Below are 20,457 nucleotides of genomic sequence, written 5' to 3'. Positions count from 1 at the left end.
AGACCGTGTGATGTTGGTATATCAGAGGAATGTAGTTGAGGACATGTATGGTAGGGACACTCTTAGATAAGCTCGACTAAACCATTAATCAAGATATTTGTGTGATCATAGATAGAGCAGACGTTTCCTTGAACTAAATAGGCGTCAACTCTTCCCCAGATGACCTTCTATTGTTCTCTGTGGATGTGATAACCCCAAGGCCCTATTATTACACTGTAGCCTACATAATAATATTATGTCCCTAACGGCTGCCCTGAGAACAGCATTGCCAAATACTTTAATAGAATTGTACACAAGGACAAAGTCCAAACTCTGTTCAAGAGCTTCAAGTGGCCAATAGATGCTAGTCAGCCTCAGCAGGCCATTCGAGGCCACGCTACACTTCCCTGTCTGATGGGACTGTCAACAGACCCATCAGGCCTAGCAGAAAGCTTGGCAGTTCCAGGCCTTGGTAGCCACCGTCAGGAGGGAACTGATTTAAAAAGCTGCTTTTGGCCAGCAGCAGAGCAGGGCCCACCCTGCGCCAACAGTCAACCAACCGCCTCAATGACACTCTGTTCCGCTCTTGGCTCCAACTCTCTCCGATTTGGAGAAAGTCCACTGGGTGAGACACTGGTTGAATAGAGTGAGGGCCATGTCAGAGGCCATATCTGCCTTATAGGAGACTGACTTACTCCCCTTGAGCCACACTGCGTGGAACCCCCTAAACCCCATCAGGGGACTCCGGATCCCCCTGACAAAGGAGGTCGCATTGGCCCATCAACTCCACAATACAGTGTGGCTTAGACTGTTATCAATGGCTGGGAATGACACTGACTGGGAATGCTGTCATTCAGCTATCAAGAGAGGAAACAACCCAGGCAACAGAAAAGGAACAAAGCTCATTGGATGGCCTGGATTGAGATGGTATCAGTATTGTCAGATGTAATTGGTTGTCAAAGGCCTGCTTGGCCCTGACTCTGTTTTGGAGCGGTTTTGGACAGTGGGGTGTCCCTGCTTCTAGTTGAGATGTGCCGGTTTTCAGATGTTTCCTGTGCAAATACCCACGTACACACCCTCTGACGTTTTAGATTGGAACTTTGCATAACTTAGTTCATTTATTTATTTTACAGTGAAACACTGAAATTGAACACAGCGTCTTAAGATGAAGGACTGCCAGGAAGATAGTACTTCCCTGCTCCCACCCAGGACATTTACTCTAAACTGTGATGAAGGCCCCCAGCATCAAGGACCCCACACACCCCAGCCAAGAGCTGTTCTCTCCCTTACCGTCGGGCAGACTGTATTGGACCATCAGGTCTGATACCAACGGGCTCAGAGACCGTTTCTATCTACAAGTCATCAGACTGCTGAACACTTGAACTGGACTGACCACATGCTCTGATTCTCCACACCTTAGCACACATGCGCTCACTCATGAACACAGACATATACATACGCATACATTCATGCTACACACACATCACAACTGCTGCTACCAGACTCTTATTATACTGCTCAGTTAATACGCTGCCCCCCTTCCCCAATACATGTGTAAACATTGGACTATAAATTGTGCCTTCCTGTATTATACTTATGCAAAATATATATACAGTGGGGAGAACAAGTATTTGATAGACTGCYGATTTTGCAGGTTTTCCTACTTACAAAGCATGTAGAGGTCTGTAATTTTTATCATAGGTACACTTCAACTGTGAGAAATCCAGAAAATCACATTGTAATTAATTTGCAATTTATTGCATGACATAAGTATTTGATACATCAGAAAAGCAGAAACTTAAATATTTTTGGTACGAAACCTTTGTTTGCAATTACAGAGATCATACGTTTCCGTGGTTCTTGACCAGGTTTGCACACACTGCAGCAGGGATTTTGGCCCACATTCCTCCATACAGCCCTTCTCCAGATCCTTCAGGTTTCGGGGCTGTCGTGGGCAATACGGACTTCAGCTCCCTCCAAAGATTTCTATTGGGTTCAGGTCTGGAGACTGGCTAGGCCACTCCAGGACCTTGAGATGCTTCTCACTCCTTAGTTGCCCTGGCTGTGTGTTTCGGGTCGTTGTCATGCTGGAAGACCCAGCCCCGACCATCTTCAATGCTCTTACTGGAGGGAGGAGGTTGTTGGCCAAGATCTCGCGATACATGGCCCCATCATCCTCCCCTCAATACGGTGCAGTCGTCCTGTCCCCTTTGCAGAAAAGCATCCCCAAAGAATGATGTTTCCACCTCCATGCTTCACGGTTGGGATGGTGTTCTTGGGGTTACTCATCCTTCTTCTTCCTCCAAACACGGCGAGTGGAGTTAGACCAAAAAGCTCTATTTTTTCTCATCAGAACCACATGACCTTCTCCCATTCCTCCTCTGATCATCCAGATGGTCATTGGCAAACTTCAGACGGGCTGGACATGCGCTGGCTTGAGCAGGGGGACCTTGCGTGCGCTGCAGGATTTTAATCCATGACGGCGTAGTGTGTTACTAAGTGTTTTCTTTGAGGTGTGTCCCAGCTCTCTTCAGGTCATTGACCAGGTCTGCGTGTATCTGGGCTGTCCCTCACCTTCCTCATGATCATTGATGCCCCACGAGGTGAGATCTGCATGGAGCCCCAGACCGAGGGTGATTGACCTTCATTCTGAACTTCTTCATTTATCTTGAACTTCTTCCTTTCTAATAATTGCGCCAACAGTTGTTGCCTTCTCACCAAGCTGCTTGCCTATTGTCCTGTAGCCCATCCCAGCCTTGTGCAGGTCTACAATTTTATCCCTGATGTCCCTCACAGCTCTCTGTGTCTTGGCCATTGTGGAGAGGTTGGGTCTGTTGATTGAGTGTGGACAGTGTCTTTTATACAGGTAACGAGTTCAAACAGGTGCAGTTAATACAGGTAATGAGTGTAGAACAGGAGGGCTTCTTTTTTAATATTTTTTTTATACATTTTACCCCCTTTTCGTGGTATCCAATCGCTAGTAATTACTATCTTGTCTCATCGCTACAACTCCCGTACGGGCTCGGGAGAGACGAAGGTCCAAAGTCATGCGTCCTCCGAAGCACAACCCAACCAAGCCGCACTGCTTCTTAACACAGCGCACCTCCAACCCGGAAGCCAGCCGCACCAATGTGTCGGAGGAAACACCGTGCACCCGCCCCCCTTGGTTAGCGCGCACTGCGCCCGGCCCGCCACAGGAGTCGCTGGAGAGCGATGAGACAAGGATATCCCTACCGGCCAAACCCTCCCTAACCCGGACGACGCTAGGCCAATTGTGCGTCGCCCCACGGATCCCCCGGTCGCGGCCGGCTGCGACAGAGTCTGGGCGCAAACCCAGAGACTCTGGTGGCACAGCTAGCGCTGCGATGCAGTGCCCTAGACCACTGCRCCACCCGGGAGGCCCAGGAGGGCATCTTAAAGAAGAACTAACAGGTCTGTGAGAGCCAGAATTCTTACTGGTTGGTAGGTGATCAAATACTTATGTCATGCAATACAATGTAAATTAATTACATTAATTAATATATTCCACTGTCATTTACTTTGTTTGTATTCTTATCTTTTATAATTTATTGTTGTGTTGTCGAAGGAACCTGCAAGTAAGCATTTCACTGGACGATGTATACCCTGCGTATCCCATACAAAGTACTCATACATCTTCAATAGTAGGTTCACCCTGGTCTTGCCTGTCCTCAGAGAATAAACAGACTAACTTTCAGATTCACCAATCAACTGAAGTGTTGCTACATGGGGTCCTCTTTCAGGTCACAACGGTTGAGGCTAAACCGTTGAGGCTAAACTGCTACTCTTAACAGAGCAGAGCAAGGCAGGCTGATCTGCTGAATAATCTTTGTAGGCAGAGGCAGCTTTGTTACCCTCAGAGAAGAGGTTTGTCTCAACATGACCTGTATCGAGAGCCTTGGCGTTTTAACGTTGTGAAGAAAATAAACAAATTAAGTGGTGTTGAGACAATGTGTAGGCGAGGCATCCACACTGTCAGTACAGCGACCGTCTTGGTAAGTACCASGGCTCGAGCCCACATTCCAGCCTGGTGAAAGGCATGGGAGCAGGGATTTTGGTCCGGATGCGTTGGGGAACGTGAGTTTTGATATGTATATACAATCCAGATCAAACAGCCCAAAGCCATGTTTGTGTTAGTTCACTCTCTCATGACTGTTATGAAGACTGAGTTAGACTAAAGCAGACCAGGCTGGTCTGTCTCTCCAGTACGCTACAGGGTGTGGCTGGAAGAGAGAGTGTCTGTTTTGTGTGTGTCTCACATGAGAGGGTCTCAGAAAGCCCCTAGTTTCAGAAGCATCTCTCTCTTATTTATATATATATATATATTAAAGACAGATGTTTGGTATAATGAGCTTTTCTATCTCCAGGCTTGTGGGCTTTACCTCTGCTAGAATAGCACCTACACACAGCCTTGGCCTCTGTATAGGGGAACATCGGTTATTGTAAGACGTTTCATTTTATACCTGGGTAATCTGCAATACTGACAGAAAAAGGAGTGGACGTTTTAGTGGAAGTCCATAGCTTGTCAGTCAGAATGAGCTCTAGTTTCAATATGGAAAACCCATTGTCCTAATGTAATATCCAAAGTAGCATATTGTACAGTACATTCTGTTTTTGTTTCACTGTAAAATGTGATATACAGTGAGTGGACAAAACATTATGAACCTGCTTTTTCCGTGATGTACTGACCAGGTGAAAGCTATGATCCCTTATTGATATCAACAGTTAAATCCACTTCAATCAGTGTAGATGAAGGGGAGGAGACAGGTTTGAGACATGAGTTGTGTATGTGTGCCATTCAGAGGGTGACAAAATATTTAAGTGCCTTTGAACGGGGTATGGTAGTACAGTAAGTGCCATGCACACCGGTTTTTCACTCAACAGTTTCTCGTGTGTTTCAAGAATGGTCCACCGCCCAAAAGACATCAAGCTAACTCGACACAACTGTGCGAAGCATCCCCGTGGAAAACTTTCGACACCTTTGTAGAGTTCATGCCCTGACGAATTGAGGCTGTTCTGAGGGCAAAGGGGGGTGCAACTCAATGTTAGGAAGGTGTTCTTAATGTTTTGTACACTGTGTAGAGCACGTCTAAAAAGCCTCTTCATCCTTCCTACAGAGGTTTAAATGGGGACTAAAACTAAAAGCTGCTGCTTTCTTAAAACTTGGTCAGTGTGTTTGCTTTGGATTTCTTCTCCATCCCTAAAGCAACAGAGAAGGTCTAGGATGAGCCTCTCCTCTCCCTCCCGCTCTCCATATGACGTTCTGACTATGCCGTAGTCGAGTCTGCTTGCCATCCCCTCACTCCACCAAGGAAGACTCATTAAACAGATTAACAGCACTAATATCTCCTGAACAGCCCTTGTTCCACATGATGCAGGATTTCAGAACTTCTTAAAACACATGAGTGGAAAATGTTGACATGTGAGCGATTATGTAGCTGTTCATATATTTTGGTTCTGCTCAGAACGTTAGCTAGGTGGCAGTCGTACTTGAAATTATGACTAATTCATTGCTTGTAGTATTTATTGTCACTCTGAGAATTGTGCCGCATTCCCTGTGAACAGCATCATGTGTTCTTTAACTACATCAGAAGGCTTGTCTTACTCTTTTAGCTAGTACGGTATTCTGTCTTTGATCAAACACACAGCTTTAGATACAAAATTGGACAGTAATTTGTGGACCTAAGCAAATCATACGCTGTATTCTCAGTCATATCTGTTGCCGTTGGCTCTTCTCTGAATGAGTGAATAGTCATCTAGAAACCGGCTGCAAAAATGATGAACAAAGTTCACTCACAGATGTGGTTATGAAAGAGCATACAGGAAACACTTTATACATTCTTTCATTTTTCAACTGGAATCCTGAGTGTATCAATTGAGTAATAAACTAACAGGAATGATATTTCCCTTGTGAGGCCACACAGCTCTCGCTGTAAATCTCCTCTTAGCTCTGTACTAATACAGTGAAGGGAGACATGCAGTACTGCTCGAACCAGCCGTGACGTACAAACTGACCGGAAAATGCTGTCTTTTTTTGTTGTTGATTGGTGGCTGTTTTTATGGTTAATGCTATCTGGGATCCTTTGGACTTGCGTACCATAAACCCTTACCCTAACCTTAACCCTTACCTTAACCATTTACAATGTCAACTTCAATGGGGTTAGGGACATCCCAAGGATCCCAGATAGCAAGGACCCAATTTTTATATTCCTGTTAAGTAAATTAGGGCCCTGTTGAGRGACCTGTGTCCCAGCTATGATGTGTAGGCCCAGCAGAAAGGGCTTTGACACTGTGGCAGCCTTGTTTGTCCTTCAACTGCTCTCTCTCGCTGGTATTGGGTGTGCACCCTGCCCGGAGCAGGAAGTTGAGAAATGGCAGATTTATAAGGGGAAACACTGTAGCTTACATTTAGAGGGAGGCCAGGATAAAGCATTTGGGAAGATTTCCCCAGGGGTGTATACTTGGTTTAGATGCAGGGGTGCACAGCTGTGTCCTGTAAAACAGCACTCTCTAGCTGAACGAGCAGGGTTGTGTAAACCTACAGTTAATCAGTCTGTGTAAGTATAAACTGAAGTCATCTGAAACCTTCTATCCATCCTTTGTCATTTGCACAGCTATCTTTAACAGGACAGTGCCACAGAGTATTCCCAATTGAATACACTTAAGGCGTCCGTATTTAAAAATATATATATATATATTTCACCTTTATTTATCCAGGTAGGCCAGTTGAACAAGTTCTCATAACTGCGACCTGGCCAAGATAAAGCAAAGCAGTGCGACAAGAACAACACCACAGGGTTACACATAAACAAACGTACAGTCAATAACACAATAGAAAAATCTACAGTGGGGCAAAAAAGTATTTAGTCAGCCACCAATTGTGCAAGTTCTCCCACTTAAAAAGATGAGAGAGGCCTGTAATTTTCATCATAGGTACACTTCAACTATGACAGACAAAATGAGAAAAAAAAATCCAGAAAATCACATTGTAGGATTTTTAATGAATTTATTTGCAAATTATGGTGGAAAATAAGTATTTGGTCACCTACAAACAAGCAAGATTTCTGTCTCTCACAGACCTGTAACTTCTTCTTTAAGAGGCTCCTCTGTCCTCCACTTGTTACCTGTATTAATGGCACCTGTTTAAACTTGTTATCAGTATAAAAGACACCTGTCCACAACCTCAAACAGTCACACTCCAAACTCCACTATGGCCAAGACCAAAGAGCTGTCAAAGGACACCAGAAACAAAATTGTAGACCTGCACCAGGCTGGGAWGACTGAATCTGCAATAGGTAGCAGCTTGGTTTGAAGAAATCAACTGTGGGAGCAATTATTAGGAAATGGAAGACATACAAGACCACTGATAATCTCCCTCGATCTGGGGCTCCACGCAAGATCTCCCCCCATAGGGTCAAAATGATCACAAGAACAGTGAGCAAAAATCCCAGAACCACACGGGGGGACCTAGTGAATGACCTGCAGAGAGCTGGGACCAAAGTAACAAAGCCTCAATCAGTAACACACTCCCGCCAGGGACTCAAATCCTGCAGTGCCAGACGTGTCCCCTGCTTAAACCAGTACATGTCCAGGCCCGTCTGAAGTTTGCTAGAGAGCATTTGGATGTCCAGAAGAAGATTGGGAGAATGTCATATGTTCAGATGAAACCAAAATTAAACTTTTGGTAAAAACTCAACTCGTCGTGTTTGGAGGACAAAGAATGCAGAGTTGCATCCAAAGAACACCATACCTACTGTGAAGCATGGGGTGGAAACATCATGCTTTGGGGCTGTTTTTCTGCAGGGACCAGGACGACTGATCCGTGTAAAGGACAGAATGAATGGGCCATGTATCGGTGAGATTTTGAGTGAAAACCTCCTTCCATCAGCAAGGGCATTGAAGATGAAACGTGGCTGGGTCTTTCAGCATGACAATGATCCCAAACACCCACCGCCCGGGCAACGAAGGAGTGGCTTCGTAAGAAGCATTTCAAGGTCCTGGAGTGGCCTAGCCAGTCTCCAGATCTCAACCCCATAGAAATTCTTTGGAGGAGTTGAAAGTCCGTGTTGCCCCAGCAACAGCCCCAAAACATCACTGCTCTAGAGGAGATTCTGCATGGAGGAATGGGCCAAAATCAGCACAGTGTGTGAAAACCTTGTGAAGACTTACAGAAAACGTTTGACCTCTGTCATGGCCAACAAAGGGTAATATACCAAAGTATTGAGATAACTTTTGTTATTGACCAAATACTTATTTTCCACCATAATTTGCAAATAAATTCATAAACGAATTCCTACCCCCTCATAGTGGGGATTTTTTCTGGAATTTCTTTTCTCATTTTGTCTGTCATAGTTGAAGTGTACCTATGATGAAAATTACAGGCCTCTCATCTTTTTAAGTGGGAGAACTTGCACAATTGGTGGCTGACTAAATACTTTTTTGCCCCACTGTATGTACAGTGTGTGCAAATGTAGAAGAATAGGGAGTTAAGGCAATAAATGGGCCACAGAGGCAAAATAATTACAATTTAGCAATTAAACTGGAGTGATAGATGTGCAGATGATGATGTGCAAGTAGAGATACTGGGGTGCAAAAGAGCAAGAGGATAAGTAACAATATGAGGATGAGGTAGTTGGGTGTGCTATTTACAGATTGSCTGTGTACAGGTACAGTGATCGGTAAGCGGCTCTGACAGCTGATGCTTAAAGTTAGAGGGAGATACGTCTCCAGCTTCAGTGATTTTTGCAATTCGTTCCAGTCATTGGCAGCAGAGAACTGGAAGGAAAGGCGCCCAAAGGAAGTGTTGGCTTTGGGGATGACCAGTGAAATATACCTGCTGGAGCGCGTGCTACGGGTGGGTGTTGCTATAGTGACCAGTGAGCTGAGGTAAGGCGGAGCCAGTGGGTTTGGCGACGAATATGTAGTGAGGGCCAGCCAACGAGAGCATACAGGTCGCAGTGGTGGGTAGTATATGGGTCTTTTGTGACAAAACGGATGGCACTGTGATGGACTACATCCAGTTTGCTGAGTAGAGTGTTGGAGGCTATTTTGTAAATGACATCGCCAAAGTTAAGGATCGGTAGGATAGTCAGGTTTACGAGGGTATGTTTGGCAGCATGAGTGAAGGAGGCTTTGTTGCGAAATAGGAAGCCAATTCTAGATTTAATTTTGGGTTGGAGATGTTTAATATGAGTCTGGAAGGAGAGTTTACAGTCTAACCAGACACCTAGAATATATGGACAACTACAAATACCTAAGTCGGAACCTTCCAGAGTAGTGATGCTAGTCGGGTAGGAGGGTGCGGGCAGCAATCGGTTGAAGAGCATGCACTTAGTTTTACTAGCATTTAAAAGCAGTTGGAGGCCACGGAAGGAATGTTGTATGGCGTTGAAACTTGTTTGGAGGTTTGTTAGCACAGTGTCCAAAGAAGGGCCCGAAGTATACAGAATGGTGTCGTCTGCGTAGAGGTGGATCAGAGAATCACCAGCAGCAAGAGCAACATCATTGATTAATGCAGAGAAAAGAGTTGGCATTAGAATTGAACCCTGTGGCACCCCCATAGAGACTGCCAGAGGTCCGGACAACAGGCCCTCCGATTTGACACACTGAACTCTGTCTGAGAAGTAGTTGGTGAACCAGGCGAGGCAGTCATTTGAGAAGCCAAGGCTATTGACTGCCGATAAGAATGCGGTGATTGACAGAGTCGAAAGCCTTGGCCAGGTCGATGAAGACTGCTGCACAGTACTGTCTTTTATCGATGGCGGTTATGAAATCGTTTAGGACCTTGAGCGTGGCTGAGGTGCACCCATGACCAGTTCGGAAACCAGATTGCATAGTGGAGAAGGTACAGTAGGATTCGAAATGGTCGGTGATCTGTTTGTTAACTTGGCTTTCGAAGATTTTAGAAAGGCAGGGCAGGATGGATTTAGGTCTATAACCGTTTGGGTCTAGAGTGTCTCCCACTTTGAAGAGRGGGATGACCGCAGCAGCTTTCCAATCTTTGGGGATCTCAGATGATACGAAAGAGAGGATGAACAGGCTAGTAATAGGGGTTGCAACAATTTCGGTGGATAATTTTAGAAAGAGATGGTCCAGATTGTCTAGCCCAGCTGATTTGTAGGGATCCAGATTTTGCTGCTTTTTCAGAACATCAGCTGTCTGTATTTGGGTGATGTGGAAGCGGGAGGGGTGGGGGCTTGGGAAAGTTGCTGCAGGGAGTGCTGAGCTGTTGGCCGGGGTAGTCGTGTGGAAGCATTGCCAGCCGTGGAAAAATGCTTATTGAAATTCTCGATGATCGTAGATCTGTCAGTGGTTACAGTGTTTCCTAGCCTCAGTGCTGTGGGCAGCTGGGAGGAGGTGCTCTTATTCCCCATGGACTTTAGGATACAGATCCTTTACAGTGTCCCGCATGCTTCCTAGATGAAACAATTGGGTTTAGTCTACGCCCCTTCGTCTGTTGGTCAGCAGTAGGAATTGTTCAAAAGTCTTTGTCATTCAACGAGATACGACTCGTTTTCATGCACATTTTTTCATTGAATAATACGCCACCAACCATCTTAGTTAATGTAAAATTGCAGGTCTAAGATCTCTTTGGCAAAAACGTCAAAACTAATGACAGATTTCTTGAGTTATCTTAGATTAATTCAGACTATTTTGAAGAAATGTATGCTGGCTATGGCGTCTCAAAATTGACAAATGGTACTATTGCCACTCTTTCTAGTTTTTCAAGCGAAGCTCTTTTAAGGGAGCATGTGAGTACACTCATTCGGTTGTAAAGTAAATGTCTTATGTTGACTTTTGGTAGCTAAGCAGTTGTATGACCTGCAGTCAACATCTCTTCCAATTACCGTCCCTGACACCACATGGGTTTTGTTGAATATCTCAGCGTAACTCAATGTTTATTTTGGTATACCGTCTTTGTGTATTTTGATGAATTGTCTCCAGGACAAAGTCCCACCTCCTACCAACCAGATGCAGATATAATTAAACCAATTATAACAACAATCTGGGACGTGGCGTTGGGGTGCTGCGCCACAAACAGGGTGAGGTTGTTAGGCTGCTGCTAGCTACATTTACCGCCGCTGCCACCCCTCTTTATTCCTCTGTTCATCCTTTTACCCTTTCCTCTCACCATCATCCTTCTCTCATGCGAGATCAGGGGTGTCAAACTCATTTTGCCCTGTGGGCTGCATTTGGTCTTCAATGAGTTCCGGAGGGCCTCACCCAAAATTTGCAAAAAATTGTCCTCTATCCATCGTTATATTATTATACTATTTTCGATGTTCCCGGACTATCTAGCTTTCATGTCGGTGATTATTAGCGAGCTGGACACAGTCCAGAAACCGTTTGAATCTAGGTCCATTATCATTTAAACAATTGTTTATTTTATTACTCAAACCACCCGCGGAACGGATTGGATGCCCTCGCGGCCGTATGTTTGACACCACTGCTCTAGATTCTAGATGAATGGGACACTAATAGGTTATGGCACTCTTTGCCCCAGGATTACGGTGGTAGCATGCCTAGAGAAAGAGTTCATTCTAGGATACAGATCCTGATTTCGCCAGCTCATTTAATAGGTATTGGCATTATTATTCAGGAAAGGTCATAAAGGCATATTACATTTGGCAGCAGTAGCCTACAGACTGCTGTTAAATGAAACAATGCAGTGTTGATTAGCTCTGTATTCTGGTGAGTGAGACAATGTGACAGTGTTTTCCTGTGACTGGGTTAGCCGGCGGTCACCGATGGCCTGGCTGTCCCCTAACAAACCGCGGCAGAGAGCTTATCCAGGCGTCAGTATCATTGGACAGACAGGCAGAAGGTCGTCCCGCCAGAGAGAGGAAGACATATGTTTCTGGAAAAAGGGAGAAAAATTGAATTTCTTAATTTTTTTGTCTGAGGGCGATAGTGACACATGGTCTGTACCGTACATTCCCTTCTCTCATTGTGTCAGGTTTCTCAGCACCAGAGATACTGTGTGGGCAGAACATTCAGAGAGGAGAGGGGAGTAGCTACTAGCTAGATATCCTGGCACAGTCTCAGCAATGTGGCCGCACCCCAGCCTGGCCAGAGGCAGCTTTTGTTTATTATTATTATTTATTATTATTATTGTTTTTAGCCACACACACACACACACACACACACACACACACACACACACACACACACACACACACACACACACACANCACACACACACACACACACACACACACAGGCAGTGTGTTAAAGCCACTCTGTAAATAGCCACTGCTGTTGGTTCAGCATTATTGATAAGCCACAGAGAGTAATTAAAGAGTCCTCTCCTGATGTTGAGACTTGGGAGTTTTGACTACCTAGCAGAATGAATTCCTTTGTAGCCAATCAGCACGGTGGGCTAGCCTTTTCTGTTACTGCCTCTACAAACAAGCTATTACAATAAGTATTTTATGATTTTAATTTCATTTTATAGGGTAAGCAAGCAATTGCATTAGGCTAAAATAGAATTGTTCCATCTCATTCCCAGAGGCCTGGTCTGTGTTCTTTCGATTTTCAGTTACAGCTTTTTAGACTTTTGGCGACCAAMAACCTTTTCCATTTTCCCCCACTGCAGTTTCTTTCTCTTCTTAGCTCACCGACTTTACTTTAAACCCTTTCACACTTCTCTGCATCACTAATGTAACAGCTCATCTTGGCTGTGTAACCTCCTCCCTCTGAAAATCTCCTTAGTTGTGCTCCACTGAGCTCTGAGAGCAGGAAGTAAGTCCTTGTATGACCAGGTGGACTCTGCTAAATGTCCCTGTGATTAAATATTTGGCTCAGGTTACTGGTTTTTCGAGTCATCACCATCCGGGAACCCCCACCCACCAAACGTATCCAAACTCATCAGTGTCCCTGAAAGACGTGTCATTAAACAGAGACAGAGATCTCCTGTTTTGTCTGCATTGTCTCTCTTCGTTTGACACCTGTTTGGAATTGGGGACCTTGGACTTGGACATCCTTTTCCGTAGTTAATTACCTCAGTTCATTTTGGATCTGTTTCACAGCGATTGTCATTATTCACTCACCGGAGGCCCTGCAGAGGCCTCTTTTTTACATTCGGTGTCTGTGACTGCACAGACACATTCCACAACCATTTACTGAGGAACCAGAGAGCTGTGACAATATCCATCTCTGTCATTTTGTCTTTTATTTCTCTTTCCTAGTCCTTCTTTTCTTTTGCTCTGGTACCTAAGGCTACATCTTTTCCAGGCAGGGCTCTAAAGTGCAACCATTTTGGTCACATATGCTACCAAATATTTTGCTGTGCGACCAGCAGTTTTATTTTGGGAGCACTGTGTGATAAGGCTTTGCTGTACCATTGTGTGAGTGCCCTTGAGAAACAAGCGCGTTCAGATTCGTTAGCTTCATGGTTGCACCATTACTACAGCGAAAACGGCTTGCTTCTAGACCAACCAGATTAAAAGATGTGACCTATTTATTATTGGCACAACATTTGTATCTTCCTATAGTGGTCACCGGGACCGCATTTTACATTCATAAACCACGTCATGGGCGGTTCAAAAACTACTTGCGCGCCGTTAACCATTTGTTTACACTTTGTTCAGTCACATTACCTCATTCGCTAGCTAGCTAACAACCTGGTAACTTTACCAGTATATCCATTTGGGGACACGGAAAGAAAGGACAGGAAGGGAAAGGGAAACGGGGGATACCTAGTCAATTGTACAACTGAATGCATTCAACTGAAATGTGTCTTCGGCGGAAAGGAAACGGGATAGCTTCTTTAGGAGATCAATGATCATAGCAAAGAATGAATGACTGATCTCTTGTACCTCATCACAAACCTGATGTTTCTAAAGAGACCTTGTACAATTTTCAATGTAATGCATCTCAATTGGAATATTGTGCTTTTACACAATGTAGAACCCTAATATTCCACAAATGGCTTTGTAATTTCGATGACTGGTATATCCAGATTTTTGCTTTTATAATAAACTGTCTTTACAGTGTTACAGCACAACATGTGCTTCGAAAGTTGTATCTTAATCAATTCAAAACATTTATTTTCTGGTGCTTCTAAACTTCATGTGGTGCTCCTAACTTTCTAAAGTTGGGAGCAACAGCATTTTTTTTTAAATGTAGWKCCCTGCTTCCAGGCCTGATAGTTTGACTTTGCATTGCTATTCAGTGTTTATCCTATATTAATTTCAACCTGGACTTGGGGGTAGGTGTAACATAGTAGACAAATTCAGGACCCTCAAATTAGTACGATATGCTTTGTAATAATTTGTGGATGTTCATCATCCATTTCGTATGATATGTTACGAATTACAATTTGGATGATATGCTACGAATTGCAATTCGTACGATAAGTTGTGAATTTGCATTAAGAATTCCAATATCTTGTGGCTAACGTTAGCTTTGTGGCTAAAGTTAGCTTTGTGGTGCCCACCCGACGACCCTGTTTTTGCCTTCAGTAACCTTCTGCCTTATGTAACCATAACAAATGTAAAATATCAACTAATTTGAGTGTCCTGGATTTTCATTTACTATGTTACATCTAGTCTGAGTCCAGGCTATTCATTGTTGCCACCACAGTATTCATTGCCCCCCCCCCCCCTGCCTGTCAACAGTCACATGCAATAAAACAACTAGTCTTGGAATACTAATAGGAGGACTTAGCATTTCACCTTTTTAGGTATTTTTCAGTAGATTTTATGTAGTTGACATTGTGCACACAGTTCTGTGATCAGGATGCCGTACAGAGTGGTTGTCCACAGATTGTGGTCTGGTCAGCAGTCCTGATAGTTTAGTAGACCTGTGGTTTGTGGGTCTGTGATTCTGGTCTGTGACTGCTTGTTGTGATTGTGGTCGGAGGGGTTACGGTTTGTACTCTGCAGTGCCAGAGCTCAGGTGAGCTTGTGTTTGTGTGTGTGCCTGAGCATGTGCAACCGTACGTGTGTGTGTGTGTATATGTACATCTGTTGAGCGAGGGTTTCCCCTTCCTGTGTTGTGTTCTGGGCCAGATGCTCTGCCCTGCAGGAAACCCTGTTTACAGACATTCAGGACATGTCTAGCTCCACCCATATTCTCCATCTGTCTCCATCTCAGCTTCATTAAGAACACACATTTATTTTAGATGCATGTCCTTTTGTACTGCAGCTGATTGTGTCAAAATGTGTAATTACAACCTTACCGGCACACAGGGTCAAGTGTCACACAGCAAAATGTGTAATGTGAATGAACTATTTTACTTTGTTTTGTTATTGAAGTTACCTTTGATTCTGGTCCTTGATACTTTTATTTGGAATATTATGTGATGCTAAGCTTATCTAGCCTCTTCCTGATTTCTAAAGCCTTTTTCCTGATTCACAAAGTCATGACTAGCCAAACCTAACATAGCAGGCGTAAAAGAAAAATCCTGAGCAGAGTTCCCACATCCGGTTTTCAGCAGAAAAGGAAGCTAAGTTGAATTAGCTGTATCCCTTAAAACCGGATGCATCCGGTTGTTGGAAACTCTGCTAAGCCTATGAATAGCCTAATCTTTTGTGAACAGACTACATAAACATAAATTGTACTGTAGATCTGTCACGGTACAAATGGATTTCAGCAGCGTTAGTTGTGGTGCTTGGGTTTTTCGTCACTGGTTATTTGGACAAATCATAATTTCGCAGTGTGTAGTATCTTTTGAATTTCGGGAAAGGGAGGGGACCTTTGGTCGATTTAAGGCARCCCCTCGGTTATCTCTGATTCATAGGGGTTGGGTTAAATGTGGAAGACAAATTTCGTTTGAATGCATTCAGTTGTGCAACTGACTAGATTTAAATATCTTCTGTTAACATGTATGGTCCCAGAACTTAACTGACCATCTGACCCAATTATGCAAGCCTTTAGTTCTGGGTTAACCAGCCTAACCACACACAGCCATGATCTAACCATGAAGCACAGTGTCCCAGTGAAGGAGCTGAATGTTAGTTAGCTAGTTAGCCCAGTCAGTGATAAGGCCTGATGCAGTCAGATGCTGCTTTGCATGTCATGGTGGAGAACACTGGCTGCATTGTCTCTGTGGTGTTCTGACTGGGCCCCACACAGCTCCCTCTGTCTCCCTGCCTCTGACTGGGCCTCCACAATGGGACACACTGCTCCCTCTGTCTATCTGCCTCTGCCCTGCTCGCTGGGCACTGCGACTCATGAAAGCCACAAGAGGACCTGCGGCACTATCTACTGTACTATCTCTGGGACCAGGCTGTCAGGCCGTTGGACAGTCCTGTGAAGACGTAACCTAGATAGAGCGAGCTGTTTGGCACCAGGGTTTAACCTACTATCACAGTCTGCTGCTGCTTTATTAGCAGTCTGGTCACACTGTGATGTCACAACGTCCTCTGAGCTAATGGCTGGCCTGGAGCTGGAGGGGAGAGTGCATCAGTGCACATTGTTAACGGGTGTCGTTTCTTACAGTCTGCGAGAAGGAAAACCCACCCTGATGGAGGGAGGTTGTGAAACTTCCTCTCAGAGCCAGATTTCCATGGCAACAGGCTTTGAGTTCATATGAGGAATAGCTTGCGAAGCTGTGTGTGTGTGTGTGTCATGATGACATGTATGGCTAATGCAGCAGGTATGGGCTGACCAGTGCGGCTGGTTCTCTTGGCTCAGTGACTGATGTTTATGGGCTCTGCAGTAGGGTGAGAAGCTAGACCACCCGTCCTGCATGGGAACACTAAATTAGAACAACCCTGTGAGAACATGACCAGCTAACACCGCTAACCACTAACAGCAAATGGCACGTACAGTAGACCTACAGTATGAGGCACAGCTAGCTCACATTAGACCAGCGTATATGTAAAATCAAATCACATTTTATTGGTCACATACACATATTTAGCAGATGTTCTTGCGGGTGTAGCGCAATGCTTGTGTTCCTAGCTCCAACTGTGCAGTAGTATCTAACAATTCACAGCAATACAGACAAATACAAAGTAAAAGAATATACAGTACCAGTCAAGTTTTGAAACACCTACTCCAGTGTTTTTCCTTTATTTGTACTATTTTATACATTGTAGAATAATAGTGAAGACATTACAACTATGAAATAACACACATGGAATCATGTAGTAACCATTTTTTTTTTTTAACAAATCAAAATATTTTTTATATTTGAGATTCTTCAAAGTATCCATCCTTTGCCTTGATGACAGCTTTACACACTCTTGGCATTCTCTCAATCAGCTTCACCTGGAATGCTTTTCCAATAGTCTTGAAGGAGTTCCCATATTTCCTGAGCACTTGTTGGCTGCTTTTCCTTCACTCTGCGATCCAACTCATCCCAAACCATCTCAAATGGGTTGAGGTCGGATGATTGTGGAGGCCAGGTCATCTGATGCAGCACTCCATCATTCTCCTTCTTGGTCAAATAGCCCTTACACAGCCTGGAGGTGTGTTGGGTCATTGTCCTGTTGAAAAACAAATGATAGTCCCACTAAGTGCAAACCAGATGGGATGGCGTATCGCTGCAGAATGCTGTGGTAGCCATGCTGGTTAAGTGTGCCTTGAATTCTAAATAAATCACAGACAGTTTCACCAGCAAAGCACCATCACATCTCCTCCTCCATGCTTCACAGTGGGAACCACACATGAGGAGATCATCCGTTCACCTACTTTGCGTCTCACAAAGACACGGTGGTTGGAACCAAAACCACACGGGTCGGCCCATCAGCAAGTCCAAAACAGAGTTGCACAGGCCGGGGTTCAGACCCAGGCCCCCGAGCCTAATGATGATGCTTAGAGGGTGCTATGGTGTTGAAGGCTGAGCTATAGTCAATGAACAGCATTCTTACATAGGTATTCCTCTTGTCCAGATGGGATAGGGCAGTGTGCAGTGCGATGGCGATTGCATTGTCTGTGGATCTATTGGGGCGGTATGCAAATTGAAGTGGGTCTAGGGTGTCGGATATGGTAGAGGTTATATGATCCTTAACTAGCCTCTTAAAGYACTTCATGGTGACCCCGTGCTATGGGGCAATAGTCATTTAGTTCAGTTATCTTTGCTTTCTTGGGTAGAGGAACAATGGTGGACATTTTGAAGCATGTGGGGACAGCAGACTGGGATAGGAAGAGATTGAATCTGTCCGTAAACCCTCCAGCCAGCTGGTCGGCACATGCTCTGACGACGTGGCTAGGGATGCCGTCTGGGCCGGTAGCCTTGAGGGTTTACATGTTTAAATGTCTTACTCACGTCGGCCATGGAGAACGAGAGCCCACAGTCCTTGGGAGCGAGTCGCGTCGGTGGCGCTGTGTTATCCACAAATCGGGAAAAGATGTTTAGCTTTTCTGGGAGCAAGACGTCGGTATCCGACGTGGCTGGTTTTGCCTTTGTAATCCATGATTGTCTGTAGACCCTACTACATACGTCTCGTGTCTGAGCTTTTGATTTGCGACTCCACTTTGTCTYTGTACTTAGGTTTTGCCTGTTTGATTGCAATACAGAGGGAATAACTATGCTATTTGTATTCAACCATATCCCAGTCACCTTGCCATGGTTAAATGCGGTGGTTCGCTCTTTCAGTTTTGCGCGAATGCTGCTATCTATCCATGGTTTCTTATATACACCGTGTCAGTGTATACATTGATGTTATTCTTAGAGGCTACCCGGAATATATCCCAGTCCGCATGATCAAAACAATCTTGAAGCATGGATTTCGATTGGTCAGACCAGCGTTGAATAGACCTTAGCATGGGTACTTCCTGTTTGAGTTTCTGCATAATAGGAAGAGATGAGCAGAACTGGTCGAGTGTTTTAGCAGCGAGAATACTTCAGTCAATGTGTTGGTAGAACTTTGGTAGCGTTTTCCCCAAATTTGCTTTGTTAAAATCCCCAGCTACAATAAATGCCGCATCAGGATATGTGGTTTCCAGTTTGCACAAAGTCCAGTGTAGTTCCTTGAGGGCCGTTGTGGTATCAGTTTAACGGGGAATATACACAGCTGTGACTATAACCAAAGAGAATTATCTTAGGAGGTAATACTGTCTGTCGGCATTTGATAGTGAGGTATTCTACGTTGGGTGAACAAAAGTACTTGCGTTTCTGTACGTTATCTCAATTACRCCATGAGTAGTTAATCATGAAATGATCCCGCCTTTCTTCTTCCCGGAGAGTTCTTTATTCCTGGAACACACAGCGTGTTCCAGTTCCCACCAATATCCAGCAACTTCGCACAGCCATTGAAGAGGAGTTGGACAACATTCCACAGGCGACAGTTAACAGCCTGATCACCTCAATGCGAAGGATGAGGCAAATGGTGGTCACACCAGATACTGACTGGTTTCCTGATCCCTACCTTTTTTTTAGGTGTCTGTGACCAACAGATGCATATCTGTATTCCCAATCATGTAAAATCCATAGATTAGGACCTAATGAATTTATTTCAATTGACTGATTACCTTATGTAAAATCATTGAAATTGTTGCATGTTGTTTTTAGATTTTTGTTCAGTATATGTTAGGATATTGTCATCCTGTGAGAATGGCACCTGCTATGCTAACAACATTTAGCTTGCACAAACAAGACTGGCTATTTAATGATGGCCTAAACGAAGAAGTATTGAAGTATGTTAGGAAAATTGCAATTGGCTCAGAACAGGGCATCACAGCTGGCCCTTGGATGTACACAAAGAGCTAATATTAATAATATSCATGTCAATCTCTCCTTGCTCAAAGTGGAGGAGAGATTGACTTCATCACTGCTTGTATTTATGAGAGGTATTGACATGTTGAATGCAAGGAGCTGTCTGTTTGAACTACTGGCGCACAGCTCGGACACCCATGCATACCCCACAAGACATGCAACAAGAGGTCTCTACACATTCCCAAGTCCAGAACAGACTATGGGAGGCGCACGGTACTACATAGAGCCATGACTACATGGAACTCTATTCCACATCAAGTAACTGATGCAAGCAGTATAATTAGATTTAAAAAACAAAAATACACCTCATGGAACAGTGGGGACTGTGAAGCAACACAAACATGGGCACAGACACATGCATGCACACACAAGATAACATACGCACACAAACATACACACGTACACATGGATTTTGTTCTGTATATATGTGGTAGTGGTAGAGTTGGGGCCTGAGGGCACACAGTGTTGTGAATGTATTGGAATGTTTTTAAAACGGTCTAAACTGCCTTAATTTTGCTGGACCCCAAGGAAGAGTAGCTGGTGCCTTGGCAGCAGCTAATGGGGATCGATGATAAATGCAAATACAAATGTTTACTTAACACTTACCTAGCCTGTGAAATGTTGATATTTACAGTACTTGTCTGTCTTTCTGTGAAAGCTAGCTACTTTGTACCTCTTAGACACAGGAAGATACACCCTACACAGTTATTCCAAGAACAGTGACGACCTTGGTGTAGGTTTTCATCAAAAGACGAACAGTAGCAAAGGCCCACAACCGGGGACACCTGGCATAA

At 44.4% G+C, this 20,457-nt stretch overlaps 1 protein-coding gene across 4 annotated transcripts in view; it reads left to right on the top strand.

Annotated features, from left to right (window-relative positions):
* Positions 1–20,457, top strand: part of LOC111951877 (spectrin beta chain, non-erythrocytic 1) — a 134,318-nt gene that overhangs the window by 52,889 nt on the left and 60,972 nt on the right. The gene's annotated exons all lie outside the window — the stretch shown is intronic.

The sequence above is a fragment of the Salvelinus sp. IW2-2015 genome, linkage group LG25 (genome assembly GCF_002910315.2).
Source record: "Salvelinus sp. IW2-2015 linkage group LG25, ASM291031v2, whole genome shotgun sequence".
Classification (NCBI taxonomy): domain Eukaryota; kingdom Metazoa; phylum Chordata; class Actinopteri; order Salmoniformes; family Salmonidae; genus Salvelinus; species Salvelinus sp. IW2-2015.
The sequence above is the reverse complement of the archived record's forward strand: the minus strand, read 5'-3'. Positions and strand labels throughout refer to the sequence as shown.